At 56.6% G+C, this 13,756-nt stretch overlaps 1 protein-coding gene across 3 annotated transcripts in view; it reads left to right on the top strand.

Moving 5' to 3' along the window:
• masp1 (MBL associated serine protease 1) overlaps positions 1 to 13,756 on the top strand; it is a 537,426-nt gene that overhangs the window by 200,567 nt on the left and 323,103 nt on the right. The gene's annotated exons all lie outside the window — the stretch shown is intronic.

Here is a 13,756-nt window from a genome sequence, read left to right as displayed (position 1 = left end):
GGGTGGGGAGTAGCATTACTGACTAAGGAGAATATTATAGCCGTAGAAGAATGAGGGGGGATCTCATAGAGACTTATAAAAATTCTAACAGGACTAGACAGGGTAGATGCAGGGAAGATGTTACCAATGATGGGTGTGTCCAGAACCAGGGGTCACAGTCTGAGGATTCAGGGTAAAACATTTCGGACAGAGATAAGGAGACATTTCTTCACACAAAGAGTGGTGAGCCTGTGGAATTCGTTACCACAGGAAGTAGTTGATGCTAAAACATTAAATATATTCAAGAGGCGGCTGGATATAGCCCTTGATGAGAATGGGATCAAAGGCTATGGGGAGAAAGCAGGATTCGGCTATTGAGTTGGATGATCAGCCATGATCGTGATAAATGGCGGAGCAGGCTCGAAGGGCCAAAAGGCTTCCTCCTGCTCCTATCTTCTATGTATCTATTACTGCGTGAGGACACCTCGGAGGGCTCACACAATGAGGCAATCTGGGTAGAGTCAGGAACAGGAAGGGGCAATCACAATGTTGGGGGTTTATTACAGGCCCCCCAACTGCCAGCGAGAGATAGAGGAGCTGATAGGTTAGAAAGATTTTGGGAAGGTGCAAAAGTAACAGGGTTGTTGTGGTCGGGGATTTTAATTTCCCCTATATTGACTGGGACTCACTTAGTGCTTGGGGCTTGGATGGGGCAGAGTTTGTAAGGTGTATCCAGGAAGTCTTCTTGATGCAATATGTAGATCGTCCAACTCGGGAAGGGGCCGTACTGGACCTGGTATTGGGGAATGAGCCCGGACAGGTGGCTGAGGTTTCAGTACAGGAACATTTTGGGAGTAGTGACCACAATTCCTTACGTTTTAAGATACTTTTGGACAGGGATGAGGGTTAAGATGCTAAACTGGGGAAAGGCAAATTACGATAACATTAGACAGGAATTGAAGAATTGGATTTTTGAATTTGGATTTGTTTATTGTCACGTGTGCCGAGGTTCAGTGAAAAGTATTTTTCTGCGAGCTGCTCAACAGATCATTAAGTACATGAGAAGAAAAGAAAATGAAAATACCTAAAAGGGCTACACAAGGTCCACAATGTAACTACATAAGCACTGGCATCGGATGAAGCATACAGGGTGTAGTGTTAATGAGGTCAGTCCATAAGAGAATCATTTAGGAGTCTGGTAACAGTGGGGAAGGAGCTGTTTTTTAATGTTCGTGCGTGTTTCAGACTTCTGTATCTCCTGCCCGATGGAAGAAGTTGGAAGAGTGAGTAAGCCGGGTGGGAGGGGTCTTTGATTATGCTGCCCGCGTTCCCCAGGCAGCGGGAGGTGTAGATGGAGTCAATGGATGGGAGGCAGGTTCGTGTGATGGACTGGGCGGTGTTCACGACTCTCTGAAGTTTCTTGCGGTCCTGGGCCGAGCAGTTGCCATACCAGGCTGTGATGCAGCCAGATAGGATGCTTTCTATGGTGCATCTGTAAAAGTTGGTAAGAGTCAGTGTGGACCTGCCGAATTTCCTTAGTTTCCTGAGGAAGTATAGACGCTGTTGTGCTTTCTTGGTGGTAGCGTCGACATGGGTGGACCAGGACAGATTTCTGGCGATATGCACTCCTAGGAATTTGAAGCTGTTAACCATCTGTGAGGGCTGGTTTAGCTCAGTGGGCTAGACAGCTGGTGTGTGATGCAGAACAACTCCAGCTGCACGGGTTCAATTCCCGTACTAGTTGGGAATTCTGAATTCTCCCTCTGTGTACCCGAACAGGCGCCGGAATGTGGCGACTAGGGGATTTTCACAATAACTTCATTGCGGTGTTAATGTAAGCCTACTTGTGACAATAAAGGTTATTTATTTATTTTAACTCCACCTCGGCCCTGTTGATGCTGACAGGGGTGTGTACATTACTTTGTTTCCTGAAGTCAATGACCTGGGGCGTCATTCTCCGACCCCCCGCCGGGTCGGAGAATGGCCGTTGGCCGCGTGAATCCCGCCCCCGCCCCCGCCGAAGTCTCCGAAGGGAGAAAAGTCGGCGGGGCGTTAATGGCGCCGCTGCCGCGGAGAATGTCACGGGTCTGCGCAAGGCAGCCGATTTTCGGCCTGCCGATATTCTCCCTTCCGGATGGGCCGAAGTCCCGTCGACGTGATGACCGTTCACGTCGACGTCAATCAAACCTCCTTTTCATCGGCGTGACCCGGTGCTCCAGGCTCACGCCGACCAGCGAGGAGGTGAGTGACGGCCTGGGGGGTTGGCTCTGGGCAGGCGATGACGTGGCCGCAGACTGATTGCGTGAGGAGAGTGCCGGGAGGGGGTCCGTGCCGGGGTGGAGGTTGGGGGTTGGGGTCCGTGCCGGGGTGGAGGTTGGGGGTTGGGGGGGGGGTCCGTGCCGGGGTGGAGGTTGGGGGGGGGGGGTCCGTGCCAGGGTGGAGGTTGGGGGGGGGTCCGTGCCGGGGTGGAGGTTGGGGGGGGGGGTCCGTGCCGGGGTGGAGGTTGGGGGTTGGGGGGGGGTCCGTGCTGGGGTGGAGGTTGGGGAGGGGGTCCGTGCCGGGGTGGAGGTTGGGGGTTGGGGAGGGGGTCCGTGCCGGGGTGGGTGATGGGAGGGCAAATGAGTTGGTCCACCTGGCCAGGTGCCAGCCTCCAACAGTTGGACCCATGCGGTCCATACCACCTGGCTGGGGGGAGGAGGGGATATGGGCAATGATGACATGTCGTCGTTCCCCTCCCCCCCACCAGGCCGTCATGTTTTCAGACCATCCAACGATGTTGGCCGCCGTGGTGGCAGCCGCTCATGTCTATGTTGCCCTGGATGAGGAGGAGGAGGAGGAGGAGGAGGAGGAGGAGCGTGCCAGAGAGGCGGCGCAGGCTGCCGCAGAGGGGCAGGCGGAAGCCGCCCAGGCTGGAGGGACACCTGACCGACAGGACGAGGAGGGGGAGGAGGACGTCGCGGCCCCACGGCAACGGAGGCACCCGAGGACGCCCCGTGTGTACCGGCCCCGGCAGTCATACCAGGACCTCACGGACCGGGAATGCAGGAGGAGACTCCGGATGAGCCGGGAAACCGTGGCACACATCTGCCACCTCCTGGCACACCTGTCACCGCGTGGCACTGGCGGGGGACACCCTCTCCCCGTGTCCGTCAAGGTTACGGTGGCCCTGAACTTTTATGCAACGGGGTCATTCCAGGCACCGAGTGGGGACCTGTCCGGCATATCGCAGACATCGGTGCATCGGTGCATCCCGGCAGTGACAGATGCCCTTTATGCCATGGCGCACCGCTACATCTGCTTCCCCGTGGACCGGGCCAGCCAAGATGCCCGGGCCGCGGGCTTCTCTGCCGTTGCCGGGTTCCCCATGGTCCAGGGCGCGATCGATGGGATGCACGTCGCCGTGCGGCCACCTGCAGAGAACAGGGCCGTGTTCACTAATAGGAAGGGGACCTATTCAATGAACGTACAGGTGGTCTGCGACCACCGCATGATGATCCTGCACGTCTGCGCCCGTCACCCAGGCAGTGTACACGACTCATTCGTGTTGTCGCGGTCATCCATCCCCGGCATGTACGAGGGACGCCATCCCCGGCTGAGGGGCTGGTTGCTGGGCGACAGGGGCTACCCATTGCGATCGTGGCTGATGACGCCTATACGGAGGCCACGCAATGAGGCGGAGAACCGCTACAATGATGCCCATGTAGCGACAAGGGGAGTGATCGAGAGGTGCTTTGGCGTGCTGAAGATGCCTTTCAGGTGCCTGGACCTCTCTGGGGGCGCCCTCCAGTATCGGTCAGATAGGGTCGGCCGCATCATTGTGGTGTGCTGCGTCCTGCACAACATAGCCCAGCAGAGGGGCGATGTGCCGCAGGCAGAGGAGGGCGGAGTGGAGGAGCAGCAGGAAGAGGCACAGTCCTCCCCAGATGAGGGGGATGGGGGCAATGGTCAGGGCAGACGGGGTAGACACAGGCGGGTGGCTGTCCACCGTTACCGGCTGGCCCAGCGGGCACGGGACAGACTGATCGACGCCCGCTTCACTGACTAGATGGGCGTGGGAATCGGGTAGTATGGCCACAGACCGCACACCATGACAACAGCCGACCACCCACACCCCCCACCCATCCACCCACCCAGCACCCTCACCCCCCTCCCCAACCCCACACACCCCACCCGCATGCACACCACCCCCCCACCCCCAATTGCCGATCCACCGGCGGCACAACGGGCCGGGCTCACCCAGTTGCGGGTGGACGCGTGTCTATCGCAGGCCATGGAGAATGATGACAACCCACCTCCGATGAGCTCCTGGCTCTACATCGTTGGACTATGTCTGACCCATGGCCACAGTGCCACCATCCACCCGGACCATCCCTGCATGCGGCTGTGACACTGCAGCGCACGGTCCCGTCCTCTGCCCGGGGGATGTTGATGGCGGCCCAGGGGGAAGGGGGCAGACTCACCTGGGGCTGAGGTAAGACCACCCCTCACACACACACTTGCGCTCAACGTACATGACACCCCCGCACACTTTGGACAGAGCACAAAGGCAGCTTCGGTAGGTGTAACATTGACTTTAATAACCAAAGGAGTTCATGCACGTGCCCTAGCCCCTAAAACTCATCTGTGCCCTGCACCCGTGCCAACTTACTCAGTGTCTAATTGTTTGGCCTTACGGGCCCTTTGACTACGTCTACGTGGTTCCCCAGACGGTACAGCAGAACTGGAGGTGGACTCCTGTGATTCCTGCCCTCTGACACTGGATCCCTTTGGCGGCCGTTTCCTGGGGCGTCCTGGCCTAGATGGGCCAGGCTGCGGCCCGGGCGACTGGGATGGCGAGCTGCCAGCCTGTCCTGCCCGTTGCCCACCCGATGCACCTGGGACGGAAGGGGGGGGGGGGGGGGGGGGGGGAGTCCGAGGTGTCGCGGTGTACCGGGACCTCCCCTACAGAGGGAGCCGGGATGGACCACACCACCTCCTCCTCCCTCGGGGTGCCCGATGGCCCCCAGGCCTCTACATGGGTGGGGGATGCGAACGGACTGGCCATCCGACGCACCCCCGACATCTGGCGCTGCCAGTCCTGGAGGCCCGTGCTGGTATCGGCAGGGGTCTGCAGGTTTGCAGCCATGGAGCCCAGGGGGTTGTCGAACCCTGTCTGCGACAGTGCGACGCCGGCTCGCACATGGCCACTGGCGCCGATGCCCTCAGCGATGGCCTGCTGAGACTGGGCCATGGCCTGCTGAGACTGGGCCATGGCCTGCAGAGACTGGGCTATGGCCTGCAGAGACTGGGCCATGGCCTGCAGAGACTGGGCCATGGCCTGCAGAGACTGGGCTATGGCCTGCTGAGACTGGGCCATGGCCTGCTGAGACTGGGCCATGGCCTGCTGAGACTGGGCTATGGCGTTGAGCGCCTCTGCCATCTGGCGCTGGCACTGGCTCATGGCCTCCTGTGAGAGGGCAGCCATTTCCTGGGCCACAGACGCCGCCTGCACGGAAGGCCCCAGGCCTCGCAAACCGTTCCCCATGTCTGACACCGTCGCACCCATTGCCTCCACCGCGGATGCCACCCGTGCGGTGTCAGCCTGGGTGGCACGCATGACCGGGACCACTCCCAGCTCCTGGACGCGGGTGGACTCCTCCACCTGCGACCGCAGCCGCCGCAAGCCACCCGTCACCCTATTCGCTCGTCTCCGTGTCGGTGGTTGCATCGGATCTATGTGTGGGTGTGGTAACTGCAGGAACCCGGGATCCATCTGGGCGGCAGATGTTCGCTTGGCCTGGGCTGCCCTCCGACCGCCCGGTCCCTCTGCTGCTCCTACCTCCACCTGCTGTACCGGGACGGCTGTGTTGTGCGCACCAGTGAGTGTACCAGACGCCTCATCACTAAAGTGCCCAACCGTGGTGAGTGTTTCTGCGATGGTGGAGGGTGTTGGTGACAGCAGTGGCGTTGTGTCGTGCTCTTCGTCCCACTCTGAGCCCATGGCACTTTGGGGTGGGGGTTCGTCTCCACCCATCCACTCTGAGTCACTGTCCGGTATTTCGTCTTCCCGGGTAGGGGTGTCCTGGGTAGTGCTGTCCCGGGTAGTGCTGTCCCGGGTAGTGCTGTCCCGGGTAGTGGTGTCCCGGGTAGTGCTGTCCCGGGTAGTGCTGTCCCGGGTAGTGCTGTCCCGGGTAGTGCAGTCCCGGGTAGTGCAGTCCCGGGTAGTGCTGTCCCGGGTAGTGGTGTCCCGGGTAGGGGTGTCCTGGGTAGTGCTGTCCCGGGTAGTGGTGTCCCGGGTAGGGGTGTCCCGGGTAGTGCTGTCCCGGGTAGTGGTGTCCCGGGTAGGGGTGTCCTGGGTAGTGCTGTCCCGGGTAGGGGTGTCCTGGGTAGTGGTGTCCCGGGTAGGGGTGTCCTGGGTAGTGCTGTCCCGGGTAGTGGTGTCCCGGGTAGGGGTGTCCTGGGTAGTGGTGTCCCGGGTAGGGGTGTCCTGGGTAGTGCTGTCCCGGGTAGTGGTGTCCCGGGTAGGGGTGTCCTGGGTAGTGGTGTCCTGGGTAGTGGTGTCCTGGCTCGGATGTGACGGGGGCCTGTGGCTGCCCCCCTCATCGCTGGGTGGTCGCTCCCGCACGTGACGGGGGTGTCGTCTCCCTGTTGCTCCAGGTCTCTCCGTCTCCCGTGGTGTGCGAGGGGCATCCTGCGGGCGTCGCATGCTGGAGGGTCCGGGTCTCTCCGTCTCCCGTGGTCTCCGAGGGGCATCCTGCGGGCGTCGCATGCTGGAGGGTCCGGGTCTCTCCGTCTCCCGTGGTCTCCGAGGGGCATCCTGCGGGCGTCGCATGCTGGAGGGTGCGGGTCTCTCCGTCTCCCGTGGTCTCCGAGGGGCATCCTGCGGGCGTCGCATGCTGGAGGGTGCGGGTCTCTCCGTCTCCCGTGGTCTCCGAGGGGCATCCTGCGGGCGTCGCATGCTGGAGGGTGCGGGTCTCTCCGTCTCCCGTGGTCTCCGAGGGGCATCCTGCGGGCGGTCTGCATCTGCGGGGATGGGTGCCTGGACGTTTGGTCCTGCGATACACAATGAAGCATGCATGGTTAGACATCAGGCAGTGATCAGGTGATACGGGGGAGGGGGATATAGGGGAGGGGGGATATGGGGACGGGCTGTTGGTGGCTCACTTGCTCGTGGGGCCCCGACCTCTGCATCAGCAACCTCCCGGTCCTCAGGTCCGCCAGCCAGTTCCAGGGCCCTTTCCTCGTGTTCGGTCAGTGGCCTCTCATCAGCGGGCCCTCCTCCAGTCCTCACATGCTCCCTATTGTTGTGTGCGCGCTTCTCCTGTGGGGGGGCGGGGGGGGGTGGCAGGGGTAAAAGGCAACAGTGTTAGGCAGGTATATGAATGCACGCCATCGGTTGCGCGTGCATTGCAGAGGTTAAGGTTAGGGCTGGATTCACTTGGGGATATGGGGGATATGGGGGAGGGGCGATATGGGGGAGGGGGGATATGGGGGAGGGGGGATATGGGGGAGGGGGGATATGGGGGATATGGGGGAGGGGGGATATGGGGGAGGGGGGATATGGGGGAGGGGAGAATATGGGGGATATGGGGGAGGGGGGATATGGGGGATATGGGGGAGGGGGGATATGGGGGAGGGGGGGATATGGGGGAGGGGGGAATATGGGGGATATGGGGGAGGGGGGATATGGGGGAGGGGGAATATGGGGGATATGGGGGAGGGGGGATATGGGGAGGGGGGAATATGGGGGATATGGGGAGGGGGATATGGGGGAGGGGGGATATGGGGGATATGGGGGAGGGGGGATATGGGGGAGGGGGAATATGGGGGATATGGGGGAGGGGGGGATATGGGGGATATGGGGAGGGGTGATATGGGGGAGGGGGGATATGGGGGAGGGGGATATGGGGGATATGGGGGAGGGGGGATATGGGGGAGGGGGGGATATGGGGGAGGGGGGATATGGGGGAGGGGGGATATGGGGGATATGGGGAGGGGGGATATGGGGGAGGGGGGATTTGGGGGAGGGGGGATATGGGGGATATGGGGAGGGGGGATATGGGGGAGGGGGGAATATGGGGGAGGGGGATATGGGGGATATGGGGGAGGGGGATATGGGGGAGGGGGGATTTGGGGGAGGGGGGATATGGGGGAGGGGGGATATGGGGGATATGGGGAGGCTCACCCTGCCTGCTCTGACGAGGTCGTTCACCTTCTTATGGCACTGTGTGCCTGTCCGTGGTGTTAGGACCACAGCGGTGACGGCCTCTGCCACCTCCCTCCACAGACGCCGGCTGTGGCGTGGGGCAACTCTGCGGCCGTGCCCGGGATACAGGGCGTCCCTCCTCTGCTCCACCGCGTCCAGGAGCGCCTCCACATCGCGTGACTCGAACCTCAGGGCTGAGCGACGGCCAGCCATCAAGTCGGGTGTTGCGGTCAGCTGTTCCGGTCGGGTGGGGGGGAGCTGCGCGGCCTTATTAGCCGTCACGCCGTGCAGCGCGTATGACGCTGCACGGCGTGAACCACTGCGCAAGCGCGGATCCCGTTACGTCGCTGCTAGCCCATTTCGGGCCGCAGATTATCGGCCCATTTTTATGACGTGACGCAAGCGGACTTTCCGCCGATAATGGAGAATTTCGCCCCAGCTCTTTAGTTTTGCTGGCATTGAGGGAGAGATTGTTGTCGCTACACCACTCCACTAGTTTCTCTATCTCCCTCCTGTATTCGGACTCATCGTCATTCGAGATCCGGCCCACTGTGATCATATCGTCAACAAACTTGTAGATGCAGTTGGAACCAAATTTTGCCACGCAGTCGTGTGTGTACAGGGAGTAGAGTAGGGGCTAAGTACGCAGCCTTGAGGGGCCCCAGTGTTGATTATTATTGTGGAGGTGTTGTTGTTTATTCTTACTGATTGTGGTCTGTGGGTTAGAAAGTCGAGGATCCAGTTGCAAAGGGAGGAGCCAACTCCTAGGTTTTGGAGCTTTGATATGAGCTTGGCTGGGATTATGGTGTTGAAGGCGGAGTCTGATTTAGGAGTCCTTGTTGTTGAGATGCTCTAGGGATGAGTGTAGGGCCAGGGAGATGGCATCTGCTGTGGACCAGTTGTGGCGGTATGCGAATTGCGGTGGATCAAGGCGTTCTGGGAGTATGAAGTTGATGTGTCTCATGACCAACCTCTCAAAGCATTTCATTATGATTGATGTCAGGACCACCGGACGGTAATCATTGAGGCACGTTGACTGGTTCTCCTTTGGCACCGGTATGGTGGTGGTCTTCTTGAAGCGGGTGGGGATCTCAGAGCGGAGTAGGGACAGGTTAAAGATGTCCAATATGTATAATAGCTGTACTGTATTGGGTGCGGCAGTTGGAGGGTAAATCAACATCGGACATGTGGGAATCTTTCAAGCGACTGTTGATTAGCATTCAGGAAAGTCACATTCCTGAGAGAACGAAGGATAAGTGGGGGAAGTTTAGGGAGCCTTGGATAACGAAGGATATTGTGAACCTTGTCAAAAAGAAAAAGGAGGCTTTTATACGGTCCAGAAAGGTGGGGACAGTCGAAACCCTTGAGGAGTATAAAGAAAGTAGGAAGGTACTTAAACTGGAAATTAGGAGGACATGGAGGGGTCATGAAAAGCCCTTGGCAAGTAGGATTAAGGTGAATCCCAAAACGTTTTATTCATAGGTAAAAAGCAAGAGGGTGGCCAGGGAAAGGATTGGACCACTTTAGGACAGTGGGGGGAAATCTATGTGTTGAGCAGAGGAAATGGCCGAGTAACTAAATGAATACTTTGCATCAGTGTTCACCAAATAAAAGGACTTTGTGGAAGATGATTCTTGGGTAGAGTTTGTGGACAGTCTGGATCATGTTAACATCAAAAAGGAGTAGGTATTGGGTCTTTTAAAATATATTAAGGTAGATGAGTCTCCTGGGCCAGATGGGAGTTACCCCAGAATGCTGAAGGAAGCAATGGAAGAAATTGCTGGGGCCTTGACTGGCATCTTTCTATCCTCATTGGCTACAGGTGAGATCCCAGAGGACTGGAGAATAGCTAATGTGGTCCCGCTATTTAAGAAATGTTCAGAATGGAGTACAGTCACAAGTGGGGTCCCACAAGGATCTGTTCTGGGGCCGTTGCTGTTTGTCATTTTTATCAATGACCTAGAGGAAGATGCAGAAGGGTGGGTGAGTAAATTTGCAGACGATACTAAAGTCGGTGGTGTTGTCGATAGTGTGGAAGGATGTAGCAGGTTACAGAGGGATATAGATAAGCTGCAGAGCTGGGCTGAGAGGTGGCAAATGGAGTTTAATGTAGAGAAGTGTGAGGTGATTCACTTTGGAAGGAATAACAGGAATGTGGAATATTTGGCTAATGGTAAAGTTCTTGGAAGTGTGGATGAGCAGAGGGATCTAGGTGTCCATGTACATAGATCCCTGAAAGTTGCCACCCAGGTTGATAGGGTTGTGAAGAAGGCCTATGGAGTGTTGGCCTTTATTGGTAGAGGGATTGAGTTCCGGAGTCGGGAGGTCATGTTGCAGCTGTACAGAACTCTGGTACGGCCGCATTTGGAGTATTGCGTACAGTTCTGGTCACCGCATTATAGGAAGGACGTGGAGGCTTTGGAGCGGGTGCAGAGGAGATTTACCAGGATGTTGCCTGGTATGGAGGGAAAATCTTATGAGGAAAGGCTGATGGACTTGAGGTTGTTTTCGTTGGAGAGAAGAAGGTTAAGAGGAGACTTAATAGAGGCATACAAAATGATCAGGGGGTTGGATAGGGTGGACAGTGAGAGCCTTCTCCCGCGGATGGAAATGGCTGGCACGAGGGGACATAACTTTAAACTGAGGGGTGATAGATATAGGACAGAGGTCAGAGGTAGGTTCTTTACGCAAAGAGTAGTGAGGCCGTGGAATGCCCTACCTGCTACAGTAGTGAACTCGCCAACATTGAGGGCATTTAAAAGTTTATTGGATAAACATATGGATGATAATGGCATAGTGTAGGTTAGATGGCTTTTGTTTCGGTGCAACATCGTGGGCCGAAGGGCCTGTACTGCGCTGTATTGTTCTATGTTCTATGTTCTAAAGGTAGCAGGGATAATCCTGGAAACTATAGGCCGGTGAGCCTCACGTCTATCAGTGATAGACAGCATGGTTTAGTGAAGAGGAGGTCAAGGACCCCAGCTATTCACAATATATATTAATGATTTGGATGAGGGAACAAAATGTAACATCTAAAAGTTTGCAGATGATACCAAGTTGGGTGGGAGGGTGAATCGTGACGAGGATGCAGGGATCCGACAGCAAGATCTGCACAGGTTGGGCGAGTGGGCAAACCAATGGCAGATGCAGTATAATTTGGATAAGTGTGAGGTTATTCACTTTGGAAGCAAAAACAGGAAGGCAGATTACTACCTGAATGGTTGTAAATTGGGAGAGGGGAGTGTGCAGCGGGACCTGGGTGTCCTTGTGCACCAGTCGCTGAAGATAAGCATGCAGGTGCAGCAGGCGGTAAAGAAGACTAATGGAATGTTGGCCTTCATTCCGAGAGGTTTCGAGTACAGGAGCAGGGATGTGTTGCTGCAATTGTACAGGGCCTTGGTGAGGCCACACCTGGAGTATTGTGGGCAGTTTTGGTCTCCTTCTCTGAGGAAGGATGTTCTTGCTCTCGAGGGAGAGCAGCGAAGGTTTACCAGACTGATTCCAGGGATGGCGGGACTGTCATATGAGGAGAGATTGACGAGGTTGGGATTGTTCTCGCTGGAGTTCAGAAGAATGAGGGGGGATCTCCTAGAGATTTATAAAATTCTAACAGGACTAGACAGGGTAGATGCAGGGAAGATGTTACCAATGTTGGGTGTGTCCAGAACCAGGGGTCACAGCCTGTGGATTTGGGGTAAACCATTTCGGACACATATAGGGAGACATTTAATAATAATAATAATCGCTTATTGTCACAAGTCGGCTTCAATGAAGTTACTGTGAAAAGCCCCCTAGTCACCACATTCTGCCACCTGTTCGGGGAGGCCAGTACGGGATTTTCTTCACACAAAGAGTGGTGAGCCTGTGGAATTCATTACCACAGGAAGTAGTTGATGCTAAAACTTTGAATATATTCAAGAGGCGGCTGGATACAGCACTTGGGGAGAATGGGATCAAAGGCTACGGGGAGAAAGCAGGATTAGGTTATTGAGTTGGATGATCAGCCATGATGGTGATGAATGGCGGAGCAGGCTCGAAGGGCCAAAAGGCCTCCTCCTGCTCCCATCTTCTATGTAACTTGATCGAGTTTTTTGAGGAGGTGATAAAGATGATTGATGTGGGGAGCGTGGTGGATGTTATTTACATGGACTTTAGTGAAGTCTCTGACAAAGTGCCTCATGGCAGACTGGTACAAAAGGCAAAGTCACAAGGGATCAGAAGTAAGGCGGCAAGATGTCCGTTCATCCATTGTCACCAATGTACTACGCCTCCGAACATCCTTTCCTGCAGCATATAAGGTAGACAACGTTGGGAGTGCTGCACTGTCAGAGGGTCAGTACGGAGGGAGTGCCACACTGGCCGAGGGTCAGTACTGAGGGAGTGCTGCACTGTCAGAGGGTCAGTACTGAGGGAGTGCCACACTGGCCGAGGGTCAGTACTGAGGGAGCACTGCACTGTCAGAGGGTCAGTACTGAGGGAGTGCCGCACTGTCAGAGGGTCAGTACTGAGGGAGTGCTGCACTGTCAGAGGGTCAGTACTGAAGGAGTGCCGCACTGTCAGAGGGTCAGTACTGAGGGAGTGCCACATTTTCAGAGGGTCAGTACTGAGGGAGTGCTGCACTGTCAGAGGGTCAGTACTGAGGGTGTGCTGCACTGTCAGAGGGTCAGTACTGAGGGAGTGCTGCACTGTCAGAGGGTCAGTACTGAGGGAATGCTGCACTGTCAGAGGGTCAGTACTGTGGGAGCTCCGCACTGTCAGAGGGTCAGTACTGCGGGAGTGCCGGACTGTCCGAGGGTCAGTACTGAGGGAGTGCTGCACTGTCAGAGGGTCAGTACTGAGGGAGTGCTGCACTGTCAGAGGGTCAGTACTGAGGGTGTGCTGCACTTTACGAGGGTCAGTACTGAGGGAGTGCTGCACTGTCAGAGGGTCAGTACTGAGGAAGTGCTGCACTGTCAGAGGGTCAGTACTGAGGGAGTGCTGCACTGTCAGAGGGTCAGTACTGAGGGAATGCTGCACTGTCAGTAGGTCAGTACTGAGGGAGCTCCGCACTGTCAGAGGGTCAGTACTGAGGGAATGCTGCACTGTCAGAGGGTCAGTACTGAGGGAGTGCTGCACTGTCAGAGGGTCAATACTGAGGGAGTGCTGCACTGTCAGAGGGTCAGTACTGAGGGAGTGCTGCACTGTCAGAGGGTCAATACTGAGGGAGTGCTGCACTGTCAGAGGGTCAGTAGTGAGGGAGTGCCGCACTGTCAGTGGGTCAGTACTGAGGGAGTGCCGCACTGCCAGAGGGTCTGTACTGAGGGAGTGCCGCACTGTCAGAGGGTCAGTACTGAGTGAGTGCTGCACTGTCAGAGTTGCTATCTCTCAGGTGAGATGCGAAATTGAGGCTCTAAGTGCCCTCACAGGTGGATGTCAAAAATCCCATAAAACTATTTGACGGAAGAGCAGGTTGTAATTCTCCCCGTTGTTACTCTGATTCTTTCTTGTCAAAGGTGAAAACCTCTTGTTTATGGTTGAGTTGATCAGACTGAGCAATGTAATACTGAGAGATTGTCGCTGGCGCTATTGTTTAACATGATATTGGGTGGTTTT

Source organism: Scyliorhinus torazame, chromosome 14 (genome assembly GCF_047496885.1).
Source record: "Scyliorhinus torazame isolate Kashiwa2021f chromosome 14, sScyTor2.1, whole genome shotgun sequence".
In the NCBI taxonomy this organism is placed as follows: domain Eukaryota; kingdom Metazoa; phylum Chordata; class Chondrichthyes; order Carcharhiniformes; family Scyliorhinidae; genus Scyliorhinus; species Scyliorhinus torazame.
This window is presented reverse-complemented; position numbering and strand designations above follow the sequence as displayed.